General features: G+C 42.6%; 1 protein-coding gene across 1 annotated transcript in view; it reads left to right on the top strand.

Annotated features, from left to right (window-relative positions):
• NPAS3 (neuronal PAS domain protein 3) overlaps positions 1-14,301 on the top strand; it is an 854,048-nt gene that overhangs the window by 537,717 nt on the left and 302,030 nt on the right. The gene's annotated exons all lie outside the window — the stretch shown is intronic.

Below are 14,301 nucleotides of genomic sequence, written 5' to 3'. Positions count from 1 at the left end.
AGAAACAAAGTAAATTAAGTGCCTAAAAACAAATGTGACACAAATTAGAGTTTGTTTCTTTGACCCTTATCCACTTACAGAATTTACCCCATTAACAGCTGGAAATTTATTTTCACTTTCTTCACCTCTGTAAGAGGAAAGCAAACATATAACATAGCCCCAAAGGAGTAATTAATTAGATCATTTACTGACATGGATTTGAATAGTTTATTTAAATACAATTGTGTTATTTATTTATTTTACAACATTATGCAGAAGGTTGAAACTCCTGTTCTAATTTGCACTTAGCAAGGCTCTCTGAAAAAAATATCACAGTGAAGAAATAAACAAAGAACCAGTGATCAAAGGGCCACGTTCAGAAATGCATAAAAGAATTTCACCAGGATGAGTGTTTCCGTGATTAAAAAAATAAGGATTGGTTGAGTTGGGGTGGGGGAAGATAACAAGACTGTTTGTATTCCCATAGGCATATTTTAACAAATATAATGAGTTCATTGATAAGCTGCTATGTAAATAAGGTAAGAGAAAATTTAAAAATAAAGGATGCCAATGTAGGTAAAAAAAAGTGTAAAGAATATGCAGATTATCACCACAGAATGAAGGCTGCTTTTGAAAATAGTGGAAAGAAAAATCGTGAACTTATAAGCATGTTTTAAAAAATAACTGAGCTATCTTATAAATAACAGTCAGTTTTTCTCAGAAAAAAATGAAAGTTTATTCAAGTGTATTTTCATAGATTGGAAGTGAAAGTGGGAAATTAGTTCAACAAAGAGGACTATTGAATCTACTCTAGAAGGAAGTTGGTATTTAAAAAGATATGAAATGTGAGATGTTCATATTCAACATCTTTAGGTAAGTAAATGGCCTTGTAAATGCTTGTGTAAATCATTTAGATGTTTTCATTCAGTGGGCTTTCAGGAACATCCCTGACAATACTGCCATCTACACCCTTGTATTCCTCCAGCCTGTGGGATTATACTGCTCTGGTCTCCATGAGTGTGGAACCCAGAAAAATCCCTCCCCAGTGCTGTTATCCCACAGAGAGTTTAAAGATGAGAACAGTTGAAGAGCTATGAAGAAATTGGTCTGACATTTCAAAAACGGAGTGGAAAATAGGTATAGTCGAAAGTTCATAATTTTCAGAGATCTGAGGAGCAGCAAACACTCCACCTACCCCTCACCTCAAAGCCTTTTTTCTCTTCTCCCTGTCCCAGGTCACGGTTTTCCTGCCTTAGGCATGTCGGGCTACTGGCCCCTCATCCGTCCCCCTCATACACCCACCTGTGACTCGCTGTCCCCCTCTGGCAGATCAGAATGCCGAGGGACTGCTTCCACCTTTTTACCTTTTCTCTCTCCACCTTTTCTCAGCCATTTTGCTTCTCTCCTTTTTCTGTTCCTCTGTCTTGCACTCGGTTGGAACTAAGGGATTATTCTGATATTAGCTAACATTTTAAAGGCATGATAATTATAGAACTAAATTAAAACATTTTCATGAATATATAAATCATCTTTTAAGAGGTGATTTATCTTTTCAGATACTCCTTGTTTTTTAAAAAAATGGAATGCTAGATGAAAGTACTTGTTTGTGGTCTACTTGGGGAAGGCAAGGGAGGCTCTGAGACAGCAATTTGCCCTGAGGGTGTTGTCTGACTTTGTAGTCTTGATTTTATAGTCACATGTTGCTCAAAGATGGGATACATTCTGAGAAATGTGTCGTCAGGTAATCTCATCATTGTACGACCCCCATAAAGTGCATTTACACAGACCTAGATGGCACAGCCTACTGCACACCTAGGCTCTATGGCACAGCCTAGTGCTCCTGGGCTACAAACCTGCACAGCATGTTACTATTCTGGATACTGTGGGCAATTTAATACGCTACACTATCACACTGCAACAGCTATGGTGTTGGTAGGTGATAGAAATTTTTCAGCTCCGTCATGTTTGTGGGACCAACATCCATATGTGGATCATCGTCGGTCAGAATGTCATTATGCGCCCTGGCTGGGGTAGCTCAGTGGATTGAGCACAGGCTTGTGAACCAAAAGGTTGCTGGTTCATTTCCCAGGTAGGGCACATGCATGGGTTGTGGGCCAGGTCCCCAGTAGGGGGCCTGCAAGAGGCAACCACGTTGATGTATAATTGATGTTTCTTTGATGTTTGATGTTTCTTTCCCTGTCTTTTTCCTTCCCTTTTCCTACTCTCTAAAAATAAATAAATAAAATCTTTAAAAAAAAACACATCATTATGCAGTGCACGACTATATATTTTTACAAAAAGTTCTGGGTAAATGATCAATTTAGGCTAAAATAGAGTATTAAACTATGCAAATTGTATGAGGCTTCAGTAAAATTTAGAAGAAAGTGAGTGGAAAAATGACACCATCGCTGAGTGGCTCAACTAAGTGCTCCAGTTGCAGCCCCTGCAGGGTCAACTGGCCTGCCTGGAGCCCACATCAGTGTCGCTGTGGGGTTTGTTCTGTTGGTCGGAAAACCAGGGCTAATATTTTACTAGGACTCTACAGTTACAGAGTTATCACCTTTACTATTTTGAGCAAAAGAACCACCAAATGCAACTGACTTCTCCCACTACATATGGAGAACCTAGTAAATGAGCTAGGACCTGAGTTTTCATTATGTCCCCAGGTAATGTCAGTGTGATTCGTGCACAGCGCACATAATGCCCTCAACACAGCAGACACTTCATCTAATGAGAGATTATGGCAGCAGATCAAGTCATTCCCAGGGGCTAAAGTAGCTTCACCATTAAAAAGGTGACAGGGTTATGAAACTGCCTATGAGAATTTGTTGTCACCTCCTATGTTCCCTGTCACCTCCATGAACCAGATACCTCTCTCAAACAGCTTTCTCTTCCTCAAAACATGTGCCTCTTCTCCATCAGAGGTCAGCTCTGACTGGCCTCCTCCTTGATGGTGACAGCCGTCCAGCTTGTTCCCACCAGAGATGCCCTCCTACCGGTAGCCACACCTTCAAAAAAACTCATGTTTCTGGAACTTTATACATTTTTCCAAGTTGCACTAGGTAGTTCCATGCTGCATTTTCATTCAACAAATATGCATTAAATGCCTACTGTATGCCAGGCATTGTTTCTGAGCACTGGCAATACAGCAGCAGACACAAAATACAAAAATTCTGCCTTCATGGAGCTTATATTTCAATAATATAAGGGTGTTAGACATTAAATGAAATAAATAAGAGGATCGTATGGAATGCTGAAAGGCAATAAGTTCTATGAAAAAAAGTAAAGCAAGAAATCCATACGGCGTTGTCGTGGATGGCATGGTTTCATTTGTGAGTAGTGAGTGGGGAGGAGGACTGAGGAGTGGTCAATAGACACTGTGGTGGGGGAGACTCGTGTGTCTGTTCCCAGAGACTAGATTAGTGTCCGGCTCGCAGTTTTCAGTTGCTACATATTGGGTTGGCCAAAAAGTTCATTTGTTTTTTTCATGAGATGTTCTGGTCGCACTTAGTTGTCTTTCACTTCATGCCAGACAGTTCTGTTAGATTGTATTGTGACAGCTGTCATATCAGCATGCATTAAAAAAAAACTTATCAAAGTTGGTGAATTTCTGTGTAGCCATTTTAATGTTGAAGACGGAAGAACGTATGCAACAATTTTGGCGCGTTATGCTTTATTACTTCAAGGAAGGTAAAAGCCCAACTGAAACGCCGAAAAAGGGATTTGCGTGGAGAAGGTGCTGTGATGGATCAAGCATCTCGAGTGGTTTGCAAAGTTTTGTGCTGGAGATTTCTTGCTGGATGATGCTCCCCAGGCAGGTAGACCGGTTCAATTTGGTAGTGATTAAAGCAAGACATTTTGAGAACAGTCAAAATTATACCATCCAAGAGATAGCCAACGTACTAAAAATATTCAAATCAATAAAGTTATGGGTGAAAATGAAAAATGTGTCTTTTATTTCATGGAAAAAACGAAAGGGACTCTTTGGCCAACCCAGTATTTGGTGAACAAATGGTCATCTGTATTCGCCTGGTCCTTTCTCTTCCTTTGGAACATTACCTCGTGAAAGGGAGGACATGCGCATTCTGCTCTCACTTCCCATAGTGAGTTTTACAGAACCTGGTCGGCAGGAAGCCCTGGTTAATGAATGGTCAAATGCCTGACAAAGATAAAAGTAGCCAGTGGGGACTGGTAGAATGGTTACGCAGGTACAGTGGCTCCTCACCCAGATGCATTTATAAAAATCAGTCTCACGTGTTTGTCAATGTGTGTAAGGATGGCTTTGGATGCCAGAGTAATCACCCAGATCACTTTCAAGCTTTCCCTGAGTTTAAATACCTGGTCAGTAGACTATTGTTAATAGGAGGGCACCTTATTGGTAAAATCGTTTAGACTGGGGGAAGACCCTCATTCCAGAGATCTTTACTGAACCGGCAGCTGGGTGTCTGCCTTTAATTGAGAAACACGAAGGAGTGCAGGGCCTGTCTAATTGTAGGGCGGGGCCCAGATCAGGCAGGAGGGACTGTGACTGCGCTAGGCCTGTCCCAGGTGTCGTTTCCCTGTGTGGCCCTGACATGGCATGGAAGCAGGGAATCCAGTTCATCGGGAGCTTGAATCATCTTCATTAAAAGCAAAACACGGTTTAATATAAGACCAGAACTCCTGCTTTTAGTAAATAGAATGGATTCGTTTACAAGGTTAGTAAGTAGTACCACTGGGGAGGTAAATCGGCGTAAACGTACAGCTAGAAAATATAACCCAGAGATGCATTCCAGTTCTCCCCCATACATACAGCTTTGCCTGGCTAGGTTAGTGATAAGAATCTCTTAGGGATTGCTCAGGTGCCTAGCTTCATCGCTGTGCAAAATTGTGCAGCATTCCAAATTATCACCAAGAATCCATCTTCCTGAAGATGAGACACCAGGAGGCACAGAGATTGGCTAAACAGGAGCTGTTTTGAATGAAATGCTTAGTTTAATCACATTCTACGTTCACGAAACTACTTCATTTAAGTCAGTGCTTGCCTGGGGTAATAATTTATGCTCCACACTCCAGTAATCACCAGGAAGATTGCTCAAAACCCAGCCCATCACAAACATGGCCACCAATATTCGTGGCCTGAAGGGAACTTCTGAAAACTTCGGATCTACGTCATCTCAGCAGCAGTCAGACTGCTGGATTTTTGTCACCCCCACCCTTTTAAATAGAGTAATTTTATTTTTCATGCTTTGTATTAATATTTAGGAGTAGTGCTTATCATCTTCTAATCAACAAATTTTAAAAGGTGGTACTTTGGAACATTAAAAATGCTCAGTTGTCAAAGTATATTTTTTCTCATGAAAATTGGACCCTGCAAAAGGTCAACAAAAATCGTTTATTTCTAAATTTAATTTTTTCACAACACCTCTTTGGTCTTGACTCTCTCCTTATAGCAGTCGTCCAAATCCATAAAAAGCACACTTGAATCTGTGTTTGTTCTCAACTCCGTTTTTTCCACCCCAAGAAGAATGACCACATGCCGGTGTCCAGGTTGCGTACTGAACAGGAGTGCGTCCTGTGGTCCAGTCGTGTAGATGAGAAGGAGAGGATAGGGGACAGTTGTGCTGGTGCACAGGCAACCAGAGCAGGTGTCTACTTGGGTTCTGGGAAGCAACCCCAAGCCGAACATCGTGGCCTCACCATGTGGTTGATAAAGTCGTGTGACATACACATAAAATAATGTTAATATCTTTCACTTGAGGAAGGAACGTGGTTTTCCACTTTTCACAAAGTTGCGTGTGGACTGGCCGCTGCTCTGGTGTAGATGCTCATCATGGGGGGGGCAAGGGGGCAGAGACAGACAGTTTAATGAGGGCCCAGTAGGAGTAGCATTTTCCCATTGTCCCTAAAGTCCTGCTCTCAAAATTGTCCTTTCCTGTCAGCATCCTCAGCTTTTTCTTGATTTTTCCCCTCAGCTAATCTCAACCCCAAATGTGGCTTCCTTTCTTAGCGACTACTAAGACTTGCAGAACCAACCGCGTTCCTAAATTACCACAGAAGCTGGCAGTGTTCGTTCAGACAATTAGTGAAATCACATATTTAAGCAGTGCGGCTCTGAACCAACAGAAAGGGGACTGAGTCTGGTGGGAACACTAGACTGCTGATTCAGTAAACCTCACTGAACTGCAATGCCCGTTCTGTAGTCTTAAAGGGAAATCATTGTTTTCCCCAGTTTTCAGTTCTAAAACTCTCAAGTTGACTTGCTGCTGGACTAGATGTTTAAGTGGATTCGTCCGCTCGGTCAGAGTACATTCTAGCATCCCCAAGCCTGTGTCCCAGCATGCTCTGGAGCCTGGCGGATGCTGGGCAGATGTTGGACAGACACTGCCCTCCCAGACAAGCCTCCGGATTCCCACTCTTAGAGTATAATTTTTCTCCGCCTAACCTTTAAACTTTCCGGTTATTAGCTACCTCGTCAGTCCAGACCAAACTCAGGAGACATTTCACTAAAAAGAATAGAGACAAAGAATATCACTTTCCTGATACTGTTCAGCAATTTTCAAGCCGCTTGGGCCTCCTGTTGGGAGACTTCATGCTTCGTTTGTTTACACTCTCAGGTGAATCCTAGTGTGTTTTGAGGTTTTTATTCCAGTGGTTAAATTTGAAGAGGTGAGGAAAAGTCAAACTCTCCCCAATATTGCCTAGGAGGAGTCTAAAATAATTGGTACACATTGAAAAATGTTTTACATCTGAGGAAGGAAGAGAAGGTTTTGTTTGTTTAAACAGGCAGAGTTTTCCTGAATTCTGGGCCAGAGAACTTAAGGAATAAATTTCCTTTTTTCTCCAAATGCAAGGGTGCTGATTTTTTTTTTCTTAGTATGCATCACATATATCATTTTTAATATAATTGCCCACTTAAATTTCTGTTTCATGTTTCTTCATTCCCTGAACCAAGTCCCAGATATAATGGTTAAAATTAGTGGATCATCTTTCTGAAATTATACATTTTAATTACGATTATTTGATAAGCATTTCAGACATACTCACTCATATATCACGTAAAATCAGAAACAAGTGTGTATATCATAGCAGTTTAATCCCAAATGGAGGCTTTCTTTAAACTATTGAGGACTTGATTACAGGAGCTTTGAGATTAGAAATGAGATTTACAAGTGGCTAGAGGGAAATATTTAAATATCTTTGCTAGAGCAAATTATAGTCATTTTTAAAAAGACTTAAAATATGAGTGAACTGAGAATTTCATCTAAGATATCCTATTACTGAATTATTATTTTTTGTAGTCACCTCTTCAGCTATTTAGAAAACAGCTTGATCAGAAGCAAGGAACATCTATTTTGCATTTTACAGCTAGCAAAGTAACCCTTTCGTGGAAAACAAGACTGCTAAGTAATTTCCTCTTTGAAATCTATTAAACTTGAGGGTGGGCTTTTAAAAATGTACTAAAAGACCAAACAAGTTTACTTTCTAAATATCTTCGGCTCCAAAATGCTGCTCAGGAGCTGACCATAGAGCAGTGAGTAATAACTCTGATACTGCTGTATCTGCCTTTCAAATGTAAAGGCCTCATGCTCTGGCTGTCCCTGCCAATCACGCTGCTACGACCCAGAGCTGTGTCCTCAAATTGCCCAGCAGGCTTGTATTGCAGGCGCTTTGTACTTGCTGTTTCTACTTCCTATATAATAGCCCTTGGCTCAAGTCTCTGTTCAAATGTCATGTCATCAGAGGTGTTTCCCAATCACCCCCTGAATAAGGGGCATCGCCTTTCATCCCAGCATTTCCCGTTGCTTTTAGTCTACTTTGTTTCCCAGAGCACTTATTGGCATATGGCATAGCCTGTAATTATTTGTCTTTTGATATTATTTATTGTCCATCTTTCCCTATCTCTCTCTCTCTCCCACTGAGGCTGACGCTTTGGTGTCGCGATATCTTGTATGTCTGCAAGTATGTATTAATGGAGTGAATGTGATTCAACAGATGTTAAGCATTCACTATACACAAGGTACTGTTAGGTGGCACAAGAGTTACAAAACTGAGTTTCAGGGTGCCTAAGAGAAAAAAACCATAATTCAAACACAGAGAAAAACCATAGAAACAGTGTAGTAAGGGTCTATTCAAATTGTCATGGGGATCAGAGAAGAAAGAACTTGAATCTAGTAGAGGTAGCCAAAAGGCATATGGAAGGAGACAGCATTTCCAGAGGGACGCAAAACCTGGGCAGGGAGAGCTTCTGGTGGCTGAGGTGACACAGGAGGTAGTTCAGGGATGCATACCTTTGGGCCTGACCAGGTAGGAGTGTTGCTTGCGTTTGGGAAGTAACATCTGAGGAAGGCCTGGGCTTATGTGCAGAGGAGCGGAGTAGAGGGGAATGGGAGAGAAACTGGGAACCCAGTGTGGAGTACACTCTGTCAGCTCGGAGAACGTAGCATGATAAGCACAGAGGAGGCATGAAGCTTTCTGAGAAGTGACGTGATGAGGTCTGGGCTTCAAGAAAATTCACCTGTCCCGGTGGTGGGGGGTGGGGGGTGCAGTGGTCAGAGGAGAACCAACAAAGCCCGACGTGGGGTCTGTTACTGTTTCTAAGAGAAACCGTGACCTGGAAATGATCCCGAGGACTTGGCCTTGAAAGGTGAGGGATAGGAGGCAGTTAAGAAGAAACGGATGGCTGCAAGCTTGCATAATTGGGAGAATTGTTGCCTTTATTCCTTTCCATTTTTTATTATCATGTGGGAGAGTAAGAAGCAGGACCTGATTTGGAGGGTGAGATGGTAAGTCGTAGGGATGTGAAGACTAAGATATCCCCAGGATATGTGGGTAGATATTGATAGTGGGAGAGGCTGTGGGTGTGTTGAGGTCAGAGGCATATGGAAAATCTCTATACATTCCTCTCAATTTCATTGTGAACCTGAAATTTTTCTAAAAATAAAACCTACCTAAAAAGAAAACACAAAGTGCCATTTGGGATATGTTAAGCTTGAGAAGACTTGAGATACTGTGGCAATGTCAGAAAGGCAGGGAGGTATTTGAAGATGGAGATCAGAGGAGTAGTCTGGTCTGGAGAGATGTATTTAAGAGAGACTGACATAAAGAGGATATTTAAAATCATGGGACTGGATGGGAAAACTCAGGAGAGAGGGGAAAAGCACAGGGTGAAGGGCTGGGTCCTGGTGGACTCCCGTACTAGCGGCTGGGAGACAGGAGTCTGGGCGACAGGAGTCTGGGCAGGACCCGGGGAGGAAAGGCCTCAGGGGAAACCAGCACAGGGATGGTGCAGCACATCTCTTGACTCCACATTCAGGATCTCTTACTCTACACCCTATCCATCACTTACTGTAGTACACCAGGATGCCTAAGAACCAAATTGTATGACTGAGTCTTAAACCGTGCTCAGAATTGCTCCTGCCAGCACGCAGTTAAGTTTTTAGATGGACAGTGTTTGTTGTGTGGTTTGGAATATTATGGGATGCTAGCCTATTGGAAAACTTCCACAGAGCGACCAGTGTGTAGACCGCCCTTCTCTTCTCTCTTGTCACCCCCTCTCTCCCCGCAGTCTGTCATGCACAGTCTCCAAGTGTCTGTTCCCTCACACTTTCCAGACCTGCCATGAGGACACCACACTGGTGCCTTCAGATTAGTCTGAGAGGGAGTCTGTTTGGTTCCCAAGAAGTTGCCCAAAATCTGGCTCTCAGGACGTAGGCAACTCAAAATAAACATACTGCAGGGCAGGGCTGTTCTGTTGGAATACATTAAAAAGTATAGGTAATATTCTCCTGAATGGGTTCATCGTATTCCTAGCACCGGCTCAGGACACGGTGGGGGTTTGCAAACAGGGCTGTGTGTCCTGCAGATGAGAACATGTCTGCACATTGGATGTTATCCTCGGCTGGAAAGCCAAGGGCCAAGGTTTTTCCCTGGCACAGTCGCCCGCGTGCGTGGAGCTGGCAGAACTGGAGGGACGTGCTTTACTTTTAGTTTACATCCTTACCCATCAGTGCTGCATGTGTTGAAGTGCTTTCCAGATTGAGGTGCCGTATGAAAGTGTAAAACACCAGCATGAGCAGGAAGTGTGAAGACAGGCAGTGATTTTGCTGTTCTTTTTAAAGATGCTCATATTACAAAGCCATCAAGCTAAAAATTGCACCCATTCTGCCTGTGCTGTAGCAGTAAACCCTTAATCTGCTGTGAAGGTGACGGTTAAACTGCCGAACGTACCTTTGAATTCCCCACCGATACCTAGCGTCCAAGAGGGCTTCGCTTTGTTGTTCTGTCACAGGCGTCCGGTGTGCATTAGGAAGTGGACTAGGATTAATTTTTTTTTAAATTTTTAGTGGAATCCAATTCACATAAATCACTGGACTGAATACGAATAATCTACATTCAGTTTCTACTTTTGGGGACTGACTGTTTTATAGGACTTCCGTTTCCATGAACCCCGTGTTCCTACCGAGGCACACTGCAGACTGTGACTGCGGCACTAAATATAGGCACACGCCTGGATCAGAAGGAATTTTGATGGAATCCTGTGGCTGAGATTGCTTTTATTGAAAGCAGAGATGGTGTCAATGCACAAAATGTTATATATTTTATTTTAAAAAAACAGCAAAAAGTTATTCAATAGAAACCGTACATTCCAATAATGGAAAAAGAAAATACATCAGCAAAAACCATGCTAATAAAATAAAGCTTCTGCCCCTCCACTTGAAAAGAAGGCACACTTGTACTTTCGTACTTAACAGATGCGATTCATGATTACCCAAATTGGCCGTCCTGTAACAGAGATTTTATAACTCATTCTATTTTTAGTCGAAACAATATTTTGTGCTACACTTTGGCAGCTATGAAGGCTGCTGTTTCAAGTGCGAGAAGAGTAACCTCCAGAACGCATTGTAAATTGGCTGGCCTCGGAATAGGGGAGATGATTAGATTGTGGAGTTTCCTGCTGAGTGGTACATGCTTGTTTTGTAATACTGTTTTATGAGTCGGAGACTCAAACAGAACATGTAGGTCCAATTCAGTCCCTCCGCGTTGTTGATCTGCTTTTTATTGATTTTTCATCTGTTCGACGCTAGAGTCCTTGGTAGGTTTGGGGAATGGAGGTGCCAAAGGTTGCAGTGGAGGCGTTTTAATTAGAAATGCATTGGTTTCACTGAAATATTGTGAGCCGTTTTGTTGCTTTTGGGCTCGGCTTTACCATATTCGCAAAACAGGATTTTTCCATTATGGAAAAAAAAAGTTCTCTCATGTGAGGCAAAGTCAGAGTAATAAGGACTTATAGATTTTGTGTCTGAGCATCACTGAAGACAGTGACTTACCCTGTACATATTTGTTTCATGGACAGGTAAACAATCTCATATTAAATATTGGAGACATGTTGCCTATAAATTTTGAACCCATTATTTGACTGATCAATTTTTCATCGCTTTTTGGTTTTATATCACTAAATAATTACTTTATGACATTGGGAAAATTGCTAAACATTTTTATGCCATTTGAAATTACTATCTAAAATCCAGCTGTATTTCCTTTGCTCCTTCCTTCTCATTGCCTCTGTTAATTTTTCTTCAGGATCCACTGGACAGTGTACAGTGACATTGTAAGTGGGTTGTACTTCCTCACACCAGTGCTTCGTTAATGCCCTTCATTAATCTAGAACCCTGGGCTTGTTCAGAGTTGGTTAGATATTCCATATTTCCATGGGTTTTTAGGGTAAGGAGACAGCTTACTTACAGCTTCTGCAACCAGGCCTCACTGCTTCTCATGTCGTTTTTAATACCGACAAAATGGAAGGGCCTGGACTCATACTTGGAGCCTCTGAAAGCAGGACAAGAGGCATGATGGCACATGAGCAACGTGCCCAGTCATTCGGTCGCCCTGCACCATGCTGGACAAGTCACGTCCTTTTGGATCTGTTCACCTCCTGGTTTGCTCTCTGTGCCGGAGAATGAATCCACGTCCAGGTGCAGCTCTCCCCCCTATAGCCTCAGAGGCTGTTGCCAGTGGCACCACCAGGCCCAGCAACCCTGAAACTTATGTATTCTGGGAGACCTGTTAGAGCTGACCCAGAGCGCTAAACCCTTGCCCACCCAGCATAAATCCAGCTTGTCGCTGCAACAGCAGCAGCAGCAGCTCCTTGTCTGTTCTGCTTTCCATCTTTTAACCTTGGCACAGGCTCCTCAGTCCTACTATAAATTAAGTATAAGACACAGGCAACTTCAAGAACAATGTAGTTTGGGACTTGGTGAAAAGTTATTGTGAAGAAATCCTGCAATATGCAAATGAAAATGGATGCATATAGAAAAGCCATTTCTTTGGTATTTCCCAAACCAGTCCTCTTGCTGCACTTACTGTAAGAGATTAATATTTGAAGTTGTTTTTTTTTGTTTTTGCCTAGGGTGGGATGGAGAGAAGAGACAGTCTCCACATCATTTAGAGGCTCAGGGCAGAGCTGAGGTGTCTAGACCCAAGACTAGGCTATGCAAGTCTTTCATGGGGCAAGACTGTGCGAGGCCTCAGACGGTGTTGTCCAATGGAGTTTCCCAGGTAGTGGACATGGAAATGCTCTGTTTTGCACCAATAGGACAGGCACTAGCCAACATGTGGCTGTTGAGTTCTAGGGATGTGGCTAGTGCACTCTGAAGTATCTTGAATTATTCTGGCTTACCTTCAGAGAACAAATATGAAAACATTTTAATTACGAAGAGCAACAATACTTAATTATACACTATAATACTTTTCTTAGCCCCTAAGCATTGCTTGTGGAGTAAATGGCTAGGCATATTATTAATTTATAAGGCTGAAAATGTTTGTGAGTTAGTGTGTGTGAGGTTTAATTATCTCTGCTGAGATGCGCGCATACCCAAATGTATGGGTAAACCAAACATCCAAGTTGTTAACCAAATTTTATTTTTTATCCAGCTTCATTGTAAGTCATACACTCAAGCTACTGGCAATGGGTCAGCTAAGCTGAAATTTGAGTTTTTCTTGGGGTTGTGGCAAGAAAGCCCTATAATGAAAGAGCTATGCAGACACTCAGAGGTGTTTTGAGACGGGGTGATAATGGCACTCTCCGAGGGATCTGTGTTGCCTTTAATATAACAGCGTAACCCCATGAACATTAGTAGGGCTTGGGCTCCTGTACTTCCGGAGAGTACATTCCTAATTAATAGTAAGAACTGTTATTGCCCCCACTGTGATAATGCCTCTGAAAGATGTAAATGTTGCTGTGATAGTAGGTGCACTTTTAATTTCTTAAAAACAGTGCAAAGTTGGCACAGGATCAAGCATGAAATTTGTATGCCTCTACCCTCCACAGGTAGAGGGGGTCCGGCCCTGCATCTGAGAAGAGCAAGTACAGAGAGAGTTTGTTCTTGTTATTCACTTAGGGGGACAGTGAATGTTTTTCTCATGCAGAAAAGGGAGTTGCTGGTGCTTTTGTGGAAGATTTCAGGGAAGTAAATATTGAAGCAGCGGCCTTGCATTGCTGTTCGCATGGTATATGTAAACGGGATATTCACTGGACGTGGTTTGGCTCCTCTTGGTAAGGGAAGGGACGTGGATTGGAGCAGGGAGCTTCCTGTCCACAGCAACGCGTTATTGATGAGCTGGCATTTGCCCTGTGGCCCCCCCAGAGGACTGCTTACATCTATTACTCACACACATCGATTGGTTAATTTGATAATTCTATCACCAATCGGCTGGTGTCTGACCTTTCGCCATGGCAATGATGGCAGGCTCTTCATTTTTACATTGCAGACCAGTTAGATTGACCTTTTTGAGGAGAATGTCAAGGTATCCCTTGATCTTAACCTGTCACTGTATTTGTTAGACCCACACTGTCCCTTAACCTTGATTTATGGTGTTCTGGCCCTCAGGATGGGACACACATTCTGTTCTGTTTTGGTTTGGTTTTTTATTCCTCCTAAGCTATGTTGATCTGAGGGGGAGAGTTTTACAATTCAAGTTGTATTCTTACCACATGAGTCTCGTGCTCAGATACCACCAGCTGTTCTTTCTCTCTTTCATTTGACCAGTCCGTGTGCGCATCCGGGGGACATCTCATAGTCACCTTGGGGGCGAACTGAAACTCAAGCCCCGTTTTGTAGTGTGGGGTCGCTTTCTTCGACCCCCTCACAAACGAACGAAACTAGTAAAACGTCTTTAAATACCCTCTCAAAAGCCAGAGGAGGTATTACAGTGAAGTCCTATCTGTACTCACGGTCCTTCCTCCTAATGTATGCTCTCGCCAGAGGGAAGAAATTGTCTTCTTGTGTCTGAGCGGCTCCTCGGGGAGCCGCGCGGGGTCATCGCTCTGTGACTCCGAAACCA

The sequence above is a fragment of the Sturnira hondurensis genome, unplaced genomic scaffold (genome assembly GCF_014824575.4).
Source record: "Sturnira hondurensis isolate 20B ecotype Veracruz unplaced genomic scaffold, ASM1482457v3 Scaffold0006655, whole genome shotgun sequence".
In the NCBI taxonomy this organism is placed as follows: Eukaryota; Metazoa; Chordata; class Mammalia; order Chiroptera; family Phyllostomidae; genus Sturnira; species Sturnira hondurensis.
The sequence above is the reverse complement of the archived record's forward strand: the minus strand, read 5'-3'. Positions and strand labels throughout refer to the sequence as shown.